The following is a 23,442-nucleotide window of genomic DNA, read 5'->3' as shown; positions in this document are numbered from 1 at the left end:
AATGTTTTTCCTTCATATTCCATTCATATATTTTGAATCGAAATAAGCAATATAATAGATATATAGATATATAGATTTTTCACTTTATATAATTCCATGATTTTTATTATATTGAATAAAATTCAATATTTCGCCTTTGGGTAAAATTTTAAATATATAAGTAAAAAATCCATTCGATTACGGCCATTTTTATATAGCATTCGTAATCCATATTTTCATTTTTAATTTATACTTGTTTTACCAATATAACAAGAATTTCATCTAATTATTGTAATATATATATTTCTATAATTTTATCTTTTTATACATACATATTTCATTATAAAATATCATTTTATTTCCAACATACATAATTATTATATCCACACATGTACAATTTTTGTTTAACCAATATAAATATTAAGTTAAATCATTTGCATTTTGAAGATAAATTTAAAATTTATCTCTTTTCATATATATCTCTGGTAAAACCAAGCGCATATGATAATATTTCCACATTTAATATATAATTTTATATTTCTTTCATAAGAATCCATATTTGTATTATACCGTAACGATATAATAATCCAACTATACGGCAGGTAATAAATTAATATTTGCCTGCCTCCAAAAATTAACGATAATATATGGAAACGATTTGTTATTCTATATATAATAGAAACTTGACTTTTGTTTCAACGATATTATCTATAAAGCGTATATTCCTATTATCCGCGGAGCCAAGTCCCGTGTTCTATAGAACTGAGAAACAAATTTGTACGGATAATAATATACTTTATTGTATGTAACCAATATAAACATAATCCGAAATAAATATTTCGAATAATGCGGGAGGTCGGCAACCACTGCCTACCTATAGTAGTTTTTGAACCCGCTGTCCTCAAAGCGGGTATTTTCAATTCCGTTTGCCACCCAACATACGGGCTATTCTCTTATATATTAAGAGATTATAGGAACATTTCATTTTTTTTCCATTATTCATATATAATATGATTATTTTTTCCCTTATACATATAATAATTAATCATTTTCATATGTATATTATTTAATTTACTCATATTATTGCCAAAATCATATGAATACATAAGTTTTGAACAATATGAGAGGTCGGCAACCACTGCCTACCTATAGTAGTTTTTGAACCCTCTGTCGTAATTCCGGTCGTTTACACTACTATACCCTCTCACTATAATGGCTTTTCTCTATAATACTAAGAGAATGTGGGATATTTTCAGCATTTTTTCCCTTATACATATAATAATTAATCATTTTCATATGTATATTATTTAATTTACTCATATTATTGCCAAAATCATATGAATACATAAGTTTTGAACAATATGAGAGGTCGGCAACCACTGCCTACCTATAGTAGTTTTTGAACCCTCTGTCGTAATTCCGGTCGTTTACACTACTATACCCTCTCACTATAATGGCTTTTCTCTATAATACTAAGAGAATGTGGGATATTTTCAGCATTTTTTCCCTTATACATATAATAATTAATCATTTTCATATGTATATTATTTAATTTACTCATATAATTGCCAAAATCATATGAATACATAAGTTTTGAACAATATGAGAGGTCGGCAACCACTGCCTACCTATAGTAGTTTTTGAACCCTCTGTCGTAATTCCGGTCGTTTACACTACTATACCCTCTCACTATAATGGCTTTTCTCTATAATACTAAGAGAATGTGGGATATTTTCAGCATTTTTTCCCTTATACATATAATAATTAATCATTTTCATATGTATATTATTTAATTTACTCATATTATTGCCAAAATCATATAAATACATAAGTTTTGAACAATATGAGAGGTCGGCAACCACTGCCTACCTATAGTAGTTTTTGAACCCTCTGTCGTAATTCCGGTCGTTTACACTACTATACCCTCTCACTATAATGGCTTTTCTCTATTATACTAAGAGAATGTGGGATATTTTCAGCATTTTTTCCCTTATACATATAATAATTAATAATTTTCATATGTATATTATTTAATTTACTCATATAATTGCCAAAATCATATGAATATACATAAGTTTTGAACAATATGAGAGGTCGGCAACCACTGCCTACCTATAGTAGTTTTTGAACCCTCTGTCGTAATTCCGGTCGTTTACACTACTATACCCTCTCACTATAATGGCTTTTCTCTATAATACTAAGAGAATGTGGGAATATTTCAGCATTTTTTCCCCTATACATATAATAATTAATAATTTTCATATGTATATTATTTAATTTACTCATATAATTGCCAAAATCATATGAATACATAAGTTTTGAACAATATGAGAGGCCGGCAACCACTGCCTACCTATAGTAGTTTTTGAACCCTCTGTCGTAATTCCGGTCGTTTACACTACTATACCCTCTCACTATAATGGCTTTTCTCTATAATACTAAGAGAATGTGGGAATATTTCAGCATTTTTTCCCCTATACATATAATAATTAATAATTTTCATATGTATATTATTTAATTTACTCATATAATTGCCAAAATCATATAAATACATAAGTTTTGAACAATATCAGAGGTCAGCAACGGTCTTTCCTCTATAATACTAAGATAATATGGGAATATTTCATCATTTTTTCCCTTATACATTTATACATATAATATTTAATCATTTTATATGTATATTATTTAATTTACTCATATAATTGCCAAAATCAAATAAATACATAAGTTTTGAACAATATCAGAGGTCGGCAACGGTCTTTCCTCTATAATACTAAGATAATATGGGAATATTTCAGCATTTTTTCCCTTATACATATAATAATTAATCATTTTCATATGTATATTATTTAATTTACTCGTATAATTGCCAAAATCCTATGAAGACATAAGAGAATACAATATGAGAGGTCGGCGCAACCATAATATAGTAGTTGATGACGAGGTGTTTGGCAACTTGATACAATTCTTTAAAAAGTCTTTATATTAATTATATGATAGGGACAATATCATATGCGTCACTAAATTGATGACGAGGTGTTTGGCAACGTGACACAAATCATTAAAGTCTTTATATTAATTATATGATAGAGACAATATCATATGCGTCACTAAATTGATGACGAGGTATTTGGCAACTTGATAGAATTCTTTAAAGTCTTTATATCAAAAATTATATGATAGGGACAATATCATATGCGTCACTAAATTGATGACGAGGTGTTTGGCAACTTGACACAATTCATTAAAGTCTTTATATTAATTATATGATAGAGACAATATCATATGCGTCACTAAATTGATGACGAGGTATTTGGCAACTTGATATAATTCTTTAAAGTTTTTATATCAAAAATTATATGATAGGGACAATATCATATGCGTCACTAAATTGATGACGAGGTGTTTGGCAACTTGACACAATTCATTAAAGTCTTTATATTAATTATATGATAGGGACAATATCATATGCGTCACTAAATTGATGACGAGGTATTTGGCAACTTGATACAATTCTTTAAAGTTTTTATATCAAAAATTATATGATAGGGACAATATCATATGCGTCACTAAATTGATGACGAGGTGTTTGGCAACTTGACACAATTCATTAAAGTCTTTATATTAATTATATGATAGAGACAATATCATATGCGTCACTAAATTGATGACGAGGTATTTGGCAACTTGATACAATTCTTTAAAGTTTTTATATCAAAAATTATATGATAGGGACAATATCATATGCGTCACTAAATTGATGACGAGGTGTTTGGCAACTTGACACAATTCATTAAAGTCTTTATATTAATTATATGATAGGGACAATATCATATGCGTCACTAAATTGATGACGAGGTATTTGGCAACGTGATAGAATTCTTTAAAGTCTTTATATCAAAAATTATACGATAGGGACAATATCATATGCGTCACTAAATTGATGACGAGGTATTTGGCAACTTGATATAATTCTTTAAAGTCTTTATATCAAAAATTATATGATAGGGACAATATCATATGCGTCACTAAATTGATGACGAGGTGTTTGTTTGGCTACAGGAAAAATCATTTATTTATCGAATCATCAAGCAAAGGATAAGCTTCAGTGGATCGCAGTATGGCAGCTGCTCAACCACTTACAACACCTTGCCTGTTACAAAAGTCGTTTACAATTGATTCTAGGCTTTGTCATTGTATTAAATAATGCTTTTATATGTAACTAGCGCGGCATCAGGTGATCGAAGATCCTGCTAATTTACTATGTTACAAATTACATTGGCATCACATCCATTGTCGTTTATAAAATAAATTATAAACTTTAAATGGTTTAGAAGCCATACAATGCAAATTGCCCCTTATTTATCATTGCAGTCCAGCACGGATACGACCTTAGAGGCGTTCAGGCATAATCCAACGGACGTAGCGTCATACCACTGTTCGCTCGAACAAGTATTGTGCCATTGGTCCGTACCTGCGGTTCCTCTCGTACTACGCAGGAATGCTGTCGCAACAACGTTTTGTCATTAGTAGGGTAAAACTAACCTGTCTCACGACGGTCTAAACCCAGCTCAAGTTCCCTTGCATGGGTGAACAATCCAACGCTTGGTGAATTTTGCTTCACAATGATAGGAAGAGCCGACATCGAAGGATCAAAAAGCGACGTCGCTATGAACGCTTGGCCGCCACAAGCCAGTTATCCCTATGGTAACTTTTCTGACACCTCTTGTTAAAAACTCTTTAAACCAAAAGGATCGATAGGCCGAGCTTTTGCTGTCCCTGTGTGTACTGAACACCGAGATCAAGTCAGCGTTTGCCCTTTTGCTCTATGTGTGGTTTCTGTCCGCACTGAGCTGGCCTTGGGACACCTCCGTTATTATTTGAGAGATGTACCGCCCCAGTCAAACTCCCTACCTGGCAATGTCCTTGAATTGGATCATACCTGAGTAATTGGAGTTATACCAAATTTTCAAATCAAAAATACATAAATGCATCGTTTTATTAAAGAATTTGTTTGCGATTATATAACAAACTCGTGATACTTTGATCAAGAAGCTTGCATCAAAACCCAATACCATAAGATATAATAAATATATCCGTATAATGGCTAGGAAATGATACACGTTCCATTTAATCAAGTAAGTAAGGAAACAATAAGAGTAGTGGTATTTCATTGACGATACCAAACCGAGGTCTAATATCTCCCACTTATTCTACACCTCTTATGTCTCCTTACACTGCCAGATTAGAGTCAAGCTCAAAAGGGTCTTCTTTCCCCGCTAATTATTCCAAGCCCGTTCCCTTGGCTGTGGTTTCGCTAGATAGTAGATAGGGACAGTAGGAATCTCGTTAATCCATTCATGCGCGTCACTAATTAGATGACGAGGCATTTGGCTATTTTTTTTTTTTTTTTTGATCGCGGAGGTATGGAAATCTATCGAAAGATACTAGGTCTGTCAACACTTCAGTTTCCTAGCATGCACGATTCATTGCTGAACCGAAGTTCCGCAACGCCTACGTACTAAAACCATCCTCATAGCCATTTATATATTACCATTATTTGCGATGTTTATGCCTTTATTGATGTTATGCCAAGACAGCAAGCAAATGTTTTGAACCAAACGTTTTAGCTAAGTCCAATCTCGGGAAAACCCGCTCAGGTACATGAACTGTTTAAAACAACCGAGACTGCCTCTCATAACCTGGACGCTAATGATATGACTATCATATTTGCTGAGGAGACCCTTCGCTATCAATCTTTTAACGGATTGACCACTCCAGATCCCCCTCCAGTTCAGGGTGGCAGAATGGAATTCAATGTCACCTGCGGCTTCGAATCTGCGACGCAATTCAGTTCGTATGTCCGGTCTGTCGTATCTATTGATTTTGCGCTGGTGCGCATCATCCATAGAGTGTCCGTCTGTCACAATTTGTATGTCGATCACATCAATGTGATTTTGTCGTAGTGCCACCAGGTCCGGTTTATTAAGGCCGGATTCGCACTGCAGACTTGGTTCAACAATGACCGCGCAGCCTCTCTCCTCAAGTCCCCGCTTGATTCGATTTACTACGCAGTTGTGTCTAGCTACGCGCCTCCCATGCGATCGGTAACATTTTTGCATTATATGGTTTGTTGTTTCGGGAGCGTCACATCCTGCACGACACTGTCGTTCCAATTCGTGCCTTCCCCTTGTAGTACGAGACTTCGTGGGTAGGGCATTTATCCGCAGACGAATACCGTCTATATATTCCTTTCCTGTTAGTAAACGCGTGGGTTGATTAACCCACCCGTGTTGCGGTCCCCAATGGCCCGCTTCACGGAGTCCGCTGCCATCAACTGAGAGGTACAATTTGTTCGCCCAATATTTTTCTATTGCCGGACGCGATAACAATTCATGTTGTTCTGCAAATAATCTATCTCGGGCCCGTTGTTTTTCGGCTTCGAGGAAAGAGCTGGCTACCTCGTTTTGCGTGAGGTGAGGCCATTTAATGTTACTCAAACGTCTTAGCCTTAACATTGGAGCTACCCATCTAAGTGATGGAATTCCGAGACCTCCACTTTTTGGGGCTGCGTGAATGAATGCTATCGGCACATCCAGCGGAAGATTTAGCCATCTTCGCACATAGTATCGTATTAGTTTGTCAGTTTTTCGTAGGACGCCTATCGCCACACTCCCAAGGGCTAACTTGTGATAGAGCTGTGGGATAAGGACAGTCCTTAGGGCGAACATCCTCTGTTGTGGTTTGAGGGGGGCCTTTGTCAATCTTTGTAGCTTTGGACCAATGTCCTCGGCCGGATTGCATCGAACCCTCCCAGTTGCAGTGAAGTTGATGCCTAAGTACTTCCACTCGTCCGTTCGCTTCAATGATGGAATCTCTCTTGAGCCTACGTAAAAGCTCTGTGCCTCTAGCACGGTACACTTCTGTTTCGGCTGGCCCTTAATGCCAACGGTAAAACATTTGTCGGCATTAAGTTTGAGGCCGACGAGAGATAGAAAATCCAACGTTCTGTCCAACAATACTTGAAGTCCCATTCGAGTTTCAGCAAATAGTACCAAATCATCTGCAAACGCGGCCGCGTTAGTAATGGCATTTCCGACTCTGGCACCAATTTCGCTGGGTAGGTTTCTAAGTAACCTGTCCATTACCAAGTTAAATAGAATAGGAGACAAAGGGTCACCCTGCTTCACTCCTCTAGCAGGGACGAATTCCTCTGAACTCCAACCGTCCCCATTGAGACTGGTACCGCCACCCTCGTACGTATTCTGTACGTAGTCAACGAAGCCCTTTGGCGCACCATAAGCACGTAAGGTGTCATATATAGATGCATGCGATAGAGAGTCATAGTTACTCCCGCCGTTGACCCGCGCTTACTTGAATTTCTTCACTTTGACATTCAGAGCACTGGGCAGAAATCACATTGTGTCAACACCCGCTAGGGCCATCACAATGCTTTGTTTTAATTAGACAGTCGGATTCCCCAAGTCCGTGCCAGTTCTGAATTGATTGTTAATTGATAATCGTTATTGTTCGAGTTACGGGGTTTGGACTGTCACCCGCTCTCCGCTCCCTCTTACGTTCTCCACTCCCTTTTACGCTCTCCCGCTCTTCACCACAGAGTCTCCGAGGAGTCTCCGCTGCGCTTGGGAGAACCCAACGCATTAGAATAAGCTTTAGTATGAAATAACTACCACGATCAATAAACGTACGCCGGTCGCGCCCGCGCATTTACAAAGTCAAGTGTTCGCTTTTCTCCGAGTGTTCGATTTTCAGCAAGCTAGGAAATTTCCAGGACCAGCAACCCCATCACCCTTACATTTTGGTCCTTCGAGCCGGATATCCTGGATTTTTCAAGTTTGTCCACCAGCGACCAACTTATAAGATAAGTACGAAACTTCCATCCCCTTTAATTGCCGGTCTGCAGCAAAAGGTTCGAAAATCCAATTTCGTTCAATTTGCTGAGATTTATTGTCAAATCAAACGGATTTATCCGACAAAAGGCAATTAAAGAAAAGTACTTATCCATTCTCACGGGCGCCGCCATATTACACCATTCTAAATTTCTAAGTCCCAATTTTCCGAATATATTTAAATATTCATTCAGTCCAAAAAATGAAAAATTCCAAATGTGAAGAAAGTGAAATTAATTTGTGCCAAGTTCAGTGAAAATTCCTAAAGTCCAACACTCTGCCAAAAGTGGCAAAAATTCTATTCTCGTTTTCACTGTGTCCAACGCAAGCCAAATTCTTTTCGCAAATTTCGCACATTTTTTGCTTCAACTCCGCAGTCCGCTTAACACAATTCGCTATACATTCAAATAAAACAATAAACAACACATACCCTCTGGCCATTCAAAGTAAAATATTAATTAAATATTTACCCGCCATTTACCCATATACATTGCATGCATTACATCTCCATATAAATACATATACGCATACATCTCCATATACCTACATATACGCACACATCTCCATGTACATCACACATATTAGCGACATACATTGCGCAGATTATCTGCATTCCCTTTAACCAAAGTGTACCAAAGTTTACATTGCGTATAACCAAAGTTTACCTAAGTTTTGATTGTTTCCCGTCGGCAAGTCCATACCACAAATAAAATTTATTCCAAGTGCCGACGCGGAAAAGGCGTTTTATTTTCCATCAATGTTTTTCCGTATATTTCCAAATGAATTTCCGAACAATAAATACATTTTAAATTAAATTAAACATTTTTAATATTTATTAAATTTTTTTTTGAAAATTTTCAAAAAAAATAATCATCCATAAATAAATAATACGGCCAAATACAAGTCGTTCACCCGACAAATATTTCCTTTTCGTATTGCTGGGATATTAGTTTGTGGTGGTTTTAGAAGTATTTACAGCGCGGAGAAAAGACTTAAATTCCAGTCATTCCATTTTTTCCGTTTCCAGTTGTAAATAAAAGAATAAAATTTTCTTCCTTCTATTCTATTAATTTTATTTTATTTGAAAATTTTCAAAAAAATAATCATCCATAAACAAATAATACGGCCAAATACAAGTCGTTCACCCGACAAATATTTCCTTTTCGTATTGCTGGGATATTAGTTTGTGGTTGTTTTAGAAGTATTTACAGCGCGGAGAAAAGACTTCAATTCCAGTCATTCCATTTTCTCCGTTTCCAGTTGTAAATAAAAGAATAAAATTTTCTTCCTTCTAATAAACATTTTATATCACCGTGTTCCAATTTCCAAGGGTTCCAACCATAAATAAGGTGGACCCAATTACCGTAAATCACAGGTCATTTATACAATTCGCTGTTCACTCCGAGTCACCTGTCCGATCAGTCTAAACTACGACGTTTCCACTTCGTAAATTTTACACCACTTAAATTATTAAGTGCAGTCTGAGGAATCTGTCTACTTTTTCAAAAGTTTGACCGGGCTCCAAAACCGCTTCCCTTCCGTTTCGTATTTCTTCGATTATGCCCATCGGGGACGATAAGAAGAAATTGTCCGCTGACAAGCCCAGGTCTTTTTTTTCACCACAAGGGCCCAAGAGTCCAAGAATCCCAAGCATTTCGGTGAGAACGCCTGCGCAGATTTCCGACGACTGTGCTACTCCATCCAAAGCCACAGTACAGCGCATAGCTAAAAATATGGCTGCTTCAGATCTAGCGCTAGCCAAATTCATTTCGGTTTCTGACCGCTTAAGCGAATTTGAGGCTCAGATCAACACTCCGGAATCCGCAGCTCCAACTGTCACGATGCTTGGCGTCCGTCGCGACCAAGTCCGAACCCTATGGGACAAGGTTGAAAAGGAATACGATCTCTGCTCAGAGTGCCTTGTGTCAGCAGGCGAAGCGGCAGCAAGCAACATGCCTATTCTCAGGGCTAAATACAATTATTGCTATTCAGTCTATGAAAGGTGTGTTGCCCAGCTCGTTGATAAAATCGAGCAGGGCACTTCTCAGTCCATCCCAACCGCGAACGCTGCGCCCCAGGCCTACATTTCCTCTGGCTGTCGGTTGCCTCCATGCGATACAGAAGTTTTCACAGGCGACTATCTTCGCTGGCCGACTTTCCGGGATCTTTTCACAGCCATTTATATCAATAATCCACGGCTGACTCCGGTTGAAAAGTTATTCCATTTAAATGCCAAGACAAGTGGCGACGCGCATGCCATAGTTTCGATTTCGCCTCTCACCAACGAGGGTTTCCGCTCTGCGTGGGAAAACCTGATAGAGCGTTTCGAAAATAAACGATTGTTGGTAAACAGTCAATTGAAAATACTGTTTAATGTGCAGTCGATACCACAGGAATCTGGGGCGGCCTTGAAGGTACTGCAAAGTACTGTTCAAGGTTGCTTGACTTCCTTAGAACTGTCAGGCATCAACACTGAGAACTGGGACTGCCTGCTGGTATATCTGTGCTCATCCAAGCTCCCGAAGATAACTCTCTCCTTATGGGAGCAGTCGCTACATAAGAAAGCCGACATCCCGACATGGGGAGAGCTGAACACCTTCCTCACAGAACGTCATCGAACCCTAGAAGCAATCGATGATGTGAGACCGTCCGTACCGAGTCAGTCGCATTCCAAAGCGATAAACTCAAGTGGGCCCTCTAGAAAATTAAATTCCTACGAGGCGAAAGTGGCTCCAAAATTGAAAAGTTGCGACTTGTGCAACAAGGAGAACCATCCTGTCCGTGTATGTCCGCGGTTTCTCCAAATGTCGGTTGACGACCGGTCAGCCTACATTAAACGGAAGCAGTTATGCTTAAACTGCTTCGCAACGGGACATCAGCTTCGTGAGTGCAAAAGCACTCACAATTGCTTTACTTGCCGTGGCCGGCATCACACGTTGTTGCACCGAAACAACCTCTGTTCCAGCAATTCAAGCCCTTCAAATCCTGCAAGGCCAATTTCCGCTAATCAGGCCAATTTCGTTCCAAATGAGCAAGCCGGTGTTCAAAATTATTTCGCCACGGGCTCAAGAGCTATCCTTCTTGGCACTGCCATAATCAATATCTCCCATCTTGGCACTAACTTTAAGGCACGCGCCCTGATCGACTCCGGATCAGAAGCGACATTCATAACCGAGCGACTGTTCAATCTAATTAGATTACCATTCCAGGTGGTTCAAGCCCAAGTCTCGGGCTTAAACCAAACAGTAGCTGCTCAGTCCAAGAAGCTCTGCAGTTTCACCATCCGATCTCCGACTAGGCCCGCGTTGCAGTTGGAGACGACGGCCTATGTCCTCCCTCAACTAGCCGGAAATCTGCCTTCCTACCCAATTCCGCAAAATTTCCTTCGGGATCTTCCCGATTTTCCATTGGCGGATCCAAAGTTCTATGAGAGCGCACAAATAGATGTACTTATCGGAGCCGACATCCTGCCTTCGGTGCTTCTGAGTGGAGCAAAAACCAACATCTGTGGCTCTCTCTTGGGGCAAGAGACCATTTTCGGCTGGGTACTAACTGGGCCAGTCTCAGCCTCAGCCCAAAGCAGAATTTCCTCTTTTTCGACACAGATCTCCCACGCGTACGATAATTCACTGGACAAACTCCTCACAAAATTTTGGGAGGTGGAGGATATACCAACAAAGTTGGTAAAAGAATCCGATTCCATGTGCGAGAAGAATTTCCTTCAAACGACCACGAGAAACGAGTGCGGCAAATATGTCGTTACTCTGCCTTTTCGCGACCCAGAACATATCGGTTCCGGGCTAGGGCATTCTAGGTCTTTCTCGTTGGCTCAGTTCTTAAGAAATGAGCAGCGTCTAAAAAGAGATGAGGCCGTGAAAGCGAGATACGATTCGGTGATCCAGGAATATCTCGACTTAAAGCACATGCGACAAGTTCTTCCTACGCATGATTGCAACGCCTATTATATGCCACATCACGCCGTCTTAAAACCGGAGAGCGTAACTACTAAACTCCGTGTAGTATTCAATGCCTCCAGCCCAACATCGAATGGTACCAGTTTAAATGATATCCTTCATGCTGGCCCTGTCTTACAGTCCGACTTGACCATTCAAATTCTGAAGTGGCGCTATTTCCGATACGTGTTCAACGCCGATATCGAGAAAATGTATCGGCAGATCTGGGTAGATCCGAGACACACTCCATTCCAGCGAATACTTTTCCGTAACAATAGAGGGGAAATAAGAGATTTCGAACTGAAAACAGTAACCTTTGGAGTCAATTGCGCGCCTTTCCTGGCGATCCGAGTACTGCAGCAGCTAGCAGCTGACGTAGAACTCAGCCATCCAAAAGCTAGCAATGTCATTCGAAATTTCATGTATGTGGATGATGTTTTAGCCGGAGCGGACTCCACGGAAGAAGCTCAGCTCATGGTGCAAGAGCTCCGAGACGCTCTGAATTCTGCCGGATTTCCATTGAGGAAATGGACCTCCAACCAAAAGGAAGTTTTAGCGGCCATTCAGAGCAACCATCTTTTAAATACTGATTTTCTCGAGATCGATGCAGAAAGTACTGCCAAAACCCTCGGTATTCGCTGGAGAGCAACCTCCGACGAATTCTTCTTCGTCCCGCCAGAGTTGGCTATCGAAGCGTCCTTTACAAAACGCCAAGTCATGTCCCAAATTGCCAAATTGTTCGACCCTGCCGGCTGGTTAGCGCCGTTTATCGTTCGAGCCAAAATTTTCATGCAGGAGATTTGGCTGCAGGAACTTGGGTGGGACGAAAACATTCCAAATGAGCTTTGTCAGCGATGGCTGAATTTTCTTCAAAGTTATTCAGTGTTAGAGCAGATACGCATTCCACGCTGGCTATCGTTTCGTCCAGATTTCAAGGTCGAGCATCATGGCTTTTGCGATGCGTCGCAAAAGGCTTACGGGGCGGCCATATATGTCCGCGTAGAAGTGGGCAGCAGCATTATGGTGCAACTCCTGACCGCGAAAACCCGGGTAGCACCAGTCAAAACGGTTTCGCTCCCAAGATTGGAGCTGTGCGGAGCGTTATTGCTTTCCGAAATGGCTGCAGCCATCATTCCGCAGATGCCTACGACTAACTCCGAACTTTACTGTTGGACGGACTCCACGATAGTGCTTGCATGGTTAAGCAAGCCAGCATGCCAGTGGACCACATTTGTAGCCAATAGGGTGACGAAGATCGCCCAGGCCACAAAAACAGAGAATTGGTCTCATGTTCAATCTGAGCATAATCCAGCAGACCTGGCAAGTAGAGGAGTTTCCCTCCAAGATCTAGCCGATAGCCAGTTATGGTGGCACGGACCGACTTGGTTGCAAAATCCACGCAACCAATGGCCAACTCAGGTCAACGCTCCGGTGACCGACCTGGAGAAGCGTGCTCTAAAAGTCCATCTCGCGAAAGCTCCTTCTGAAGAGTTGTTGGCACGTTTCTCCAAGCTAGAGAAAGCTCTACGAGTCCTTGCTTATGTTTATCGTTTCATTCAGCGGTGCAGGAAGCAGACATCTCCATCTGATGTGCATCTACTGGCCACTGAAATCGCCGCCGCCGAGCGGTTCCTAATTTCGAACACTCAGCGCAAAGAATTCCCTGTGGAATATCACTGCCTAAGTGAAAAGCGTCCAGTGCCAAGTTCAAGTGCCATCCTAAGCATGAACCCGTTTCTAGATCCGCAAGGACTGATCAGGGCATGCGGCCGTGTGGCGGCTTCCGAAAGCCTTCAATACAATGAACGCCATCCAGTGATTCTTCCGTATAACTGCCTGCTTTCTCGCCTCCTTGCGAATTTCACGCATCGCATAACTCTCCATGGTGGTAACCAGTTAATGGTGCGCCTCATCCGGTCGAAATACTGGATTCCGAGAATCAAGAACCTGATGAAAGCAGTGGTAAATTCGTGCAAAGTATGTGTGATCCACAAAAAGCGCTTGCAAAGCCAACTGATGGGTGTCCTGCCCAAAGAAAGAGCATCGTTCTCCCGACCATTCACGTATACTGGCATGGATTACGCCGGTCCGTTCGATATAAAGAACTATACGGGAAGAGCATGTCTTATTACAAAGGGGTATGTGTTAGTTTTTGTTTGTTTCTCCACCAAGGCCATCCACTTAGAGCCTACATCTGACTTAACGACCGAGAAGTTTCTTGCCGCTTTCTCTCGCTTTGTATCCAGAAGAGGGTGTCCACGTCAAGTCCAGTCAGACAATGGCAAAACCTTTGTTGGCGCTGCCACCCTGCTTTCCCGCGATTTCCTTCAAGCCGTAAAAGAGTCGGTGACGAATGCCTATATTCATCAAGAGATGCAATGGCAATTTATTCCTCCGGGAGCACCCCATATGGGAGGCCTTTGGGAAGCAGGCGTAAAAAGCTTCAAGACGCTATTTTACAAATGCACGGCCACACGAAAATACACGTTCGAAGAGCTCTCCACGCTCTTGGCAAAAATAGAAGCGTGCCTTAACTCCAGGCCGCTCTCTCCTATGTCTGAAGATCCGACAGACTTGCTGGCTCTGACGCCAGGGCATTTCCTTGTCGGGGGACCCCTTATGTCCACGGTGGAACCCGAAGTAAAGGGGGAAACGAAATCCCTTCTTAATCGGTGGCAGCATTTGAAGGCTCTCCATCAGCAGTTCCGTGTGCGATGGAAAGAAGAGTACCTCAAAGAACTCCACAAGCGTTCTAAATGGCAGGCCCCGTCCAAAAATCTACGCATCGATGACATGGTCGTCATCAAGGACGACAACTTGCCCTCTAATGAGTGGCGGCTCGGCAGAATTGAGTCTGTTTTCCCAGGAGCTGACGGCAACGTCCGTGTAGTAATCATCCGTACTGCACGTGGAGTTATTAAACGTCCAGTGGCAAAAGTGGTGCTTTTGCCGACGGAGTCTTCCGAATCTCCACAATAATAGGCGCTCCTCTCGTCCTTAGTTGTAGTTCACTATCACTAATCATCCGTTATTTTTCATTTCGTTTTCGATCTCCTTTCGACATTCGACTACGCGCAGCATGGCTCCTCGTCAACAAAACGCACGCAGTGCTCGTGCCGTGGAGAGCAGACGTACCCGAGGTATTCAATCCTACCGATGCCGAGTCTGCCGCGGTATCCATCCTCTTCGGAAGTGCGCGAGGTTCCTAAAGCTCAGCGCTGAAAAGCGTTTGCGAGCAGTCCTCATTAACCAATACTGCGCCAATTGCCTCGCTCACGAGCATTCCACGGGAGACTGCCGAAGCGGTGATCGTTGCAAGAAGTGCGACCGATCCCACCACACGCTGCTCCACATGCACGAGCAGGTGAGCTCGTTGTCGCGGTCGCGAGCGCGCTCGCGTCGCCAACCGGTGCCAACCCGGCAAGCAGCTTCGGCCTCGTCCCAACGTTCCCGCCGGCACAATCCGCCAACTCAGCGTAGGAGTTCACCGCCACGACGACCGGAATCGACGACGCCAGGCCCATCGCTCTCGTCGCTGCTGCAACGCCACAGCGTGAACATCCTTCCCACAGCGCTGGTCAAGTTGGAGACCGGGACGAAGACCTTCGAGACCGCAGCACTTATCGATCCGTGCAGCCCCATGAGCTGCATCGACGCTTCGTTGGCGTCAGCCTTTAAGCTTTCGATGACCAATGTTGGCGACGAGAAGGTCTGCACGACGACGATTCGCTCCAGGATCGACGCGAACACGAAGCTCGAGGTCGTGCTCAAGATCGAGCCCAGGGTGCGGATCCGTACACCTGTCCGGGCATTGAGCGACACCGTAGTGTCCAAGTACAGGGACATCATGCTGGCGGATGACGGGTTCCATCGGCCTGCTACCGTATCCATGGTCTTAGGAGCAGACATTTATCCTAAGGTTATCCAATCCGGATTCCTGACCTTCGACGAGGGAATGCCGGTCGCTCAAAAGACCGTGTTTGGGTGGATCGTGTCCGGTGCCTGCAGCTTGCCGTAGGAAGGCTATGTTGCAACCCCAGTGATTGCAAGGGGGGCGGAATGTTCGGTTTACGGGGTTTGGACTGTCACCCGCTCTCCGCTCCCTCTTACGTTCTCCACTCCCTTTTACGCTCTCCCGCTCTTCACCACAGAGTCTCCGAGGAGTCTCCGCTGCGCTTGGGAGAACCCAACGCATTAGAATAAGCTTTAGTATGAAATAACTACCACGATCAATAAACGTACGCCGGTCGCGCCCGCGCATTTACAAAGTCAAGTGTTCGCTTTTCTCCGAGTGTTCGATTTTCAGCTAGCTAGGAAATTTCCAGGACCAGCAACCCCATCACCCTTACAGTTATAATTGATAAGAACTAATTGGTTTAACCCAAATAGTATTCTTAAAAATTTTAGCAAGAAAGTTCCACAATTGGCTACGTAACTAAACTATCCGGGGAACAAGTAACTAACATAAATGCTAGAAACTCTATTTACCCAGAACGAGCACATAAACCATGTTATTGTTTCCCAATCAAGCCCGACTATCTCAATCTTCAGAGCCAATCCTTATCCCGAAGTTACGGATCTAATTTGCCGACTTCCCTTACCTACATTATTCTATCGACTAGAGACTCTTCACCTTGGAGACCAGCTGCGGATATTGGTACGGCCTGTTGAGAAGTTTGCGTGTCCCCACCATAAATTTTCAAGGTCCGAGGAGAAAATATCGACACAACAGTATATGTCATGCTCTTCTAGCCCATCTACCATATCTCTCTGCGAAAGACTTCCATGGTAGTACGGCTATAAAACAGAAAAGAAAACTCTTCCGATATCTCTCGACGGCTTCTTTATGGTCGTTCCTGTTGCCAGGATGAGCACGAGGCCCATATTTAATAACAAACGGATACTCAACAGGTTACGGAATTGGAACCGTATTCCCTTTCGTTCAAAATTATTCAAGTGTATTATATTCGCTTTGTTTATATAGTTAGGCATTTTTGTTTTACTTGAAAATTTTCGGCTTTCGCCTTGAACTTAGGACCGACTAACTCGTGATCAACCACTGTTCACACGAAACCCTTCTCCACTTCAGTCCTCCAAGGTCTCATTCGATTATTTGCTACTACCACCAAGATCTGTACCAATGGCAGCTCCATGCAGGCTTACGCCAAACACTTCTACGCATACCATTGTACCTTCCTACTCACTAAAGTTTCAAAATTTATATCACAAGTAATATAAATCATCTACTTTAGCGGTAATGTATAGGTATACAACTTAAGCGCCATCCATTTTAAGGGCTAGTTGCTTCGGCAGGTGAGTTGTTACACACTCCTTAGCGGATTTCGACTTCCATGATCACCGTCCTGCTGTTTTAAGCAACCAACGCCTTTCATGGTATCTGCATGAGTTGTTAATTTGGGCACCGTAACATTACGTTTGGTTCATCCCACAGCGCCAGTTCTGCTTACCAAAAGTGGCCCACTGGGCACATTATATCATAACCTTGAACTTCATATCAAGAAAGTTAAGGTTCTTACCCATTTAAAGTTTGAGAATAGGTTAAGATCGTTTCGACCCTAAGGCCTCTAATCATTCGCTTTACCAGATAAGATTATTTTATATAATATTAAAATGCACCAGCTATCCTGAGGGAAACTTCGGAAGGAACCAGCTACTAGATGGTTCGATTGGTCTTTCGCCCCTATACTCAATTCTGACAATCGATTTGCACGTCAGAACTGTTTCGGTCTTCCATCAGGGTTTCCCCTGACTTCAACCTGATCAAGTATAGTTCACCATCTTTCGGGTCACAGCATATATGCTCAAGGTACGTTCCAGTTAGAGGCATAAATAATATAAATATACCGAAGTTACGGATCTAATTTGCCGACTTCCCTTACCTACATTATTCTATCGACTAGAGACTCTTCACCTTGGAGACCAGCTGCGGATATTGGTACGGCCTGTTGAGAAGTTTGCGTGTCCCCACCATAAATTTTCAAGGTCCGAGGAGAAAATATCGACACAACAGTATATGTCATGCTCTTCTAGCCCATCTACCATATCTCTCTGCGAAAGACTTCCATGGTAGTACGGCTATAAAACAGAAAAGAAAACTCTTCCGATATCTCTCGACGGCTTCTTTATGGTCGTTCCTGTTGCCAGGATGAGCACGAGGCCCATATTTAATAACAAACGGATACTCAACAGGTTACGGAATTGGAACCGTATTCCCTTTCGTTCAAAATTATTCAAGTGTATTATATTCGCTTTGTTTATATAGTTAGGCATTTTTGTTTTACTTGAAAATTTTCGGCTTTCGCCTTGAACTTAGGACCGACTAACTCGTGATCAACCACTGTTCACACGAAACCCTTCTCCACTTCAGTCCTCCAAGGTCTCATTCGATTATTTGCTACTACCACCAAGATCTGTACCAATGGCAGCTCCATGCAGGCTTACGCCAAACACTTCTACGCATACCATTGTACCTTCCTACTCACTAAAGTTTCAAAATTTATATCACAAGTAATATAAATCATCTACTTTAGCGGTAATGTATAGGTATACAACTTAAGCGCCATCCATTTTAAGGGCTAGTTGCTTCGGCAGGTGAGTTGTTACACACTCCTTAGCGGATTTCGACTTCCATGATCACCGTCCTGCTGTTTTAAGCAACCAACGCCTTTCATGGTATCTGCATGAGTTGTTAATTTGGGCACCGTAACATTACGTTTGGTTCATCCCACAGCGCCAGTTCTGCTTACCAAAAGTGGCCCACTGGGCACATTATATCATAACCTTGAACTTCATATCAAGAAAGTTAAGGTTCTTACCCATTTAAAGTTTGAGAATAGGTTAAGATCGTTTCGACCCTAAGGCCTCTAATCATTCGCTTTACCAGATAAGATTATTTTATATAATATTAAAATGCACCAGCTATCCTGAGGGAAACTTCGGAAGGAACCAGCTACTAGATGGTTCGATTGGTCTTTCGCCCCTATACTCAATTCTGACAATCGATTTGCACGTCAGAACTGTTTCGGTCTTCCATCAGGGTTTCCCCTGACTTCAACCTGATCAAGTATAGTTCACCATCTTTCGGGTCACAGCATATATGCTCAAGGTACGTTCCAGTTAGAGGCATAAATAATATAAATATACATTATACATAACTATATAGAACGCCCCGGGATTGTGTTAATTAGCTATAAATAGCTAAAAAACTAATCCCATTATTAGTCAAGTTAATTACGCTATTAGGTTTACATCCCAATAACTTGCACATATGTTAGACTCCTTGGTCCGTGTTTCAAGACGGGTCCCGAAGGTATCCTGAATCTTTCGCATTGTTAATCATACAAGAGCATATAATAAACACAAAAATCAATGATAATTATGCCATTATATAATTCCGAAAAATTAACGCTCTGTAATAATATAAATCTATCAGCACTTTATCAAATTAATAACATTTATTCTGTGTTAAAATGCAAGCAATTTAATTGGAATAAACTATAAGTTATATTTTATGATAAATTTGGGATATGCTAATAGATTACAATGTCCTTATATGGAAAAAATGCACATTATTCTTAATAATATTATTTAAATATTACAATTTTAATGATGAATTTTCCATAACGGATATTCAGGTTCATCGGGCTTAACCTCTAAGCAGTTTCACGTACTGTTTAACTCTCTATTCAGAGTTCTTTTCAACTTTCCCTCACGGTACTTGTTTACTATCGGTCTCATGGTTATATTTAGTTTTAGATGGAGTTTACCACCCACTTAGTGCTGCACTATCAAGCAACACGACTCTTTGGAAACATCATCTAGTAATCATTAACGTTATACGGGCCTGGCACCCTCTATGGGTAAATGGCCTCATTTAAGAAGGACTTAAATCATTAATTTCTCATACTAGAATATTGACGCTCCATACACTGCATCTCACATTTGCCATATAGACAAAGTGACTTAGTGCTGAACTGTTTTCTTTTCGCTCGCCGCTACTAAGAAAATCCTTGTTAGTTTCTTTTCCTCCCCTAATTAATATGCTTAAATTCAGGGGGTAGTCCCATATGAGTTGAGGTTGTATATATAACTATATTTTGCCATAAATTCTTTATTTATAAATGATAAAACAATCAATTAAATTCGTTATAAATAGTTCCAATAGTTCTTGTAAGCAAAGTTATTTTTTATCCATTTAACGAACCAACGAAGAATAATAACAAAACCAAGATTTTTCTTTTTCCGAATCATTAATAAGAGACAATTCTAGATGAAAAATATTTCAATTTTTTATGATAGACATTTCTCAGTATTATTTGATTGAAAAAGAAAATATTTCTCTTCGTTTTTCACATTCAAATGTGAGATAATGTTTTTCATTTCTTTTTTAATATTATGAATAAAATCATTATTTAATCCAATAATATACCATATGCTTATAAAAAATTTATAAACAACTTAATTAGCATAGTCTTACAACCCTCAACCATATGTAGTCCAAGCAGCACTATAAAATTAATTAAAGTACATAACAGCATGGACTGCGATATGCGTTCAAAATGTCGATGTTCATGTGTCCTGCAGTTCACACGATGACGCACAGTTTGCTGCGTTCTTCATCGACCCATGAGCCGAGTGATCCACCGCTTAGAGTTTTATAATTCATTTTTATATAATATCAATATTGTTTTTATTGAAAGAAATTAAAAATACACCATTTTACTGGCATATATCAATTCCTTCAATAAATTTATTTTTATACCTAAAAATAAATGTTGCGATATGTCTTAGTTTCATATAAGCATTATGTATCATAAAAATCTGGTTATGGTTTGCTATTTTGGGTGACACATACTGCAAAATTTATATAAAACATTAACCTGATGGATGACAGGTACAAACATTGTATATTTTAGGTTGTTGCATTAGCCAACGTATGCTCATAACATAGATGAACAATACATATTCGCAACGCGTGTATATTATGGTCCATATACACACACACTTATTTTGAATACCACATTCAAAATTATTTTAATTTTAATTCGACTTCTACTTTCAAATTTTGTTCAGTTTCTTCGATTTCCATTTTCGAGAATTTGTTTTTATAGGAAACGCCATTGTTGTAGTAGGTACTGCCACAAATACGCACAACAACATTAATAATGTTAAAGTCTTTTTATGAGGTTGCCAAGCCCCACATATAAAATAAAAGCCATCTTCATTTTATTTTGACTTTAACTTTTGATTCCGTGGAATCATTTTGTAATATTTTTATTTTGGTAAATTGTATTTATTTGTATTATAACAAATGTTTATTAACGATAAGGATATTATACAATAATGATCCTTCCGCAGGTTCACCTACGGAAACCTTGTTACGACTTTTACTTCCTCTAAATAATCAAGTTCGGTCAACTTTTGCGAAACAACCGTAACACGCAAGGCGTCACAGTGATCACGTCCGGAGACCTCACTAAATAATTCAATCGGTAGTAGCGACGGGCGGTGTGTACAAAGGGCAGGGACGTAATCAATGCGAGTTAATGACTCACACTTACTGGGAATTCCAAGTTCATGTGAACAGTTTCAGTTCACAATCCCAAGCATGAAAGTGGTTCAGCGGTTTACCCGGACCTCTCGGTCTAGGAAATACACGTTGATACTTTCATTGTAGCGCGCGTGCAGCCCAGGACATCTAAGGGCATCACAGACCTGTTATTGCTCAATCTCATTATTGCTAGACGCAATTTGTCCATTTAAGAAGCTAGTGTCCTTATAATGGGACAAACCAACAGGTACGGCTCCACTTACATAAACACATTCAAACACAATAAACATTTTACTGCCACCATGACTGAAGGCTACATAAGCTTCAGCACCATAATCCTGAAGATATCTATTTAATATATTTGAGTCTCGTTCGTTATCGGAATTAACCAGACAAATCACTCCACGAACTAAGAACGGCCATGCACCACCACCCATAGATTCGAGAAAGAGCTATCAATCTGTCTTACACACTTATGTTCGGACCTGGTAAGTTTTCCCGTGTTGAGTCAAATTAAGCCGCAGGCTCCACTCCTGGTGGTGCCCTTCCGTCAATTCCTTTAAGTTTCAGCTTTGCAACCATACTTCCCCCGGAGCCCAAAAGCTTTGGTTTCCCGGGAAGCGACTGAGAGAGCCATAAAAGTAGCTACACCCAATTGCTAGCTGGCATCGTTTATGGTTAGAACTAGGGCGGTATCTGATCGCCTTCGAACCTCTAACTTTCGTTCTTGATTAATGAAAACATCTTTGGCAAATGCTTTCGCTTAAGTTAGTCTTACGACGGTCCAAGAATTTCACCTCTCGCGTCGTAATACTAATGCCCCCAAACTGCTTCTATTAATCATTACCTCTTGATCTGAAAACCAATGAAAGCAGAACAGAGGTCTTATTTCATTATCCCATGCACAGAATATTCAGGCATTTGAAGCCTGCTTTAAGCACTCTAATTTGTTCAAAGTAATAGTACCGGCCCACAATAACACTCGTTTAAGAGCACTAGTGCAGGTTTTTAAATAGGAGGAACATATGAAAAAATACAAGTATTTAATCACATATAAGAACTCCACCGGTAATACGCTTACATACATAAAGGTATAGTACTAACCACAATTGTAAGTTGTACTACCCGTATGAAGCACAAGTTCAACTACGAACGTTTTAACCGCAACAACTTTAATATACGCTATTGGAGCTGGAATTACCGCGGCTGCTGGCACCAGACTTGCCCTCCAATTGGTCCTTGTTAAAGGATTTAAAGTGTACTCATTCCAATTACAGGGCCTCGGATATGAGTCCTGTATTGTTATTTTTCGTCACTACCTCCCCGAGCTGGGAGTGGGTAATTTACGCGCCTGCTGCCTTCCTTAGATGTGGTAGCCGTTTCTCAGGCTCCCTCTCCGGAATCGAACCCTGATTCCCCGTTACCCGTTGCAACCATGGTAGTCCTAGATACTACCATCAAAAGTTGATAGGGCAGACATTTGAAAGATCTGTCGTCGGTACAAGACCATACGATCTGCATGTTATCTAGAGTTCAACCAATATAACGATCTTGCGATCGCTTGGTTTTAGCCTAATAAAAGCACATGTCCCATAAGGTTCATGTTTTAATTGCATGTATTAGCTCTAGAATTACCACAGTTATCCAAGTAACTGTTAACGATCTAAGGAACCATAACTGATATAATGAGCCTTTTGCGGTTTCACTTTTAATTCGTGTGTACTTAGACATGCATGGCTTAATCTTTGAGACAAGCATATAACTACTGGCAGGATCAACCAGAATAATGTTTTTCCTTCATATTCCATTCATATATTTTGAATCGAAATAAGCAATATAATAGATATATAGATATATAGATTTTTCACTTTATATAATTCCATGATTTTTATTATATTGAATAAAATTCAATATTTCGCCTTTGGGTAAAATTTTAAATATATAAGTAAAAAATCCATTCGATTACGGCCATTTTTATATAGCATTCGTAATCCATATTTTCATTTTTAATTTATACTTGTTTTACCAA

At 40.6% G+C, this 23,442-nt stretch overlaps 2 non-coding genes across 2 annotated transcripts; both read right to left on the bottom strand.

Annotated features, from left to right (window-relative positions):
* Nucleotides 1–20,338: 20,338 nt before the first annotated feature.
* On the bottom strand, nt 20,339–20,517 carry LOC117149924. The gene has a single exon (XR_004460620.1). It is a non-coding gene; the product is annotated as a 5.8S ribosomal RNA (ribosomal RNA).
* Nucleotides 20,518–21,203: 686 nt separating this feature from the next.
* Nucleotides 21,204–23,198, bottom strand: LOC117149926. The gene has a single exon (XR_004460622.1). It is a non-coding gene; the product is annotated as a small subunit ribosomal RNA (ribosomal RNA).
* Between the last annotated feature and the right edge of the window lie 244 nt (nt 23,199–23,442).

The sequence above is a fragment of the Drosophila mauritiana genome, unplaced genomic scaffold (assembly GCF_004382145.1).
Source record: "Drosophila mauritiana strain mau12 unplaced genomic scaffold, ASM438214v1 U_81, whole genome shotgun sequence".
NCBI classification, from domain to species: Eukaryota; Metazoa; Arthropoda; class Insecta; order Diptera; family Drosophilidae; genus Drosophila; species Drosophila mauritiana.
This window is presented reverse-complemented; position numbering and strand designations above follow the sequence as displayed.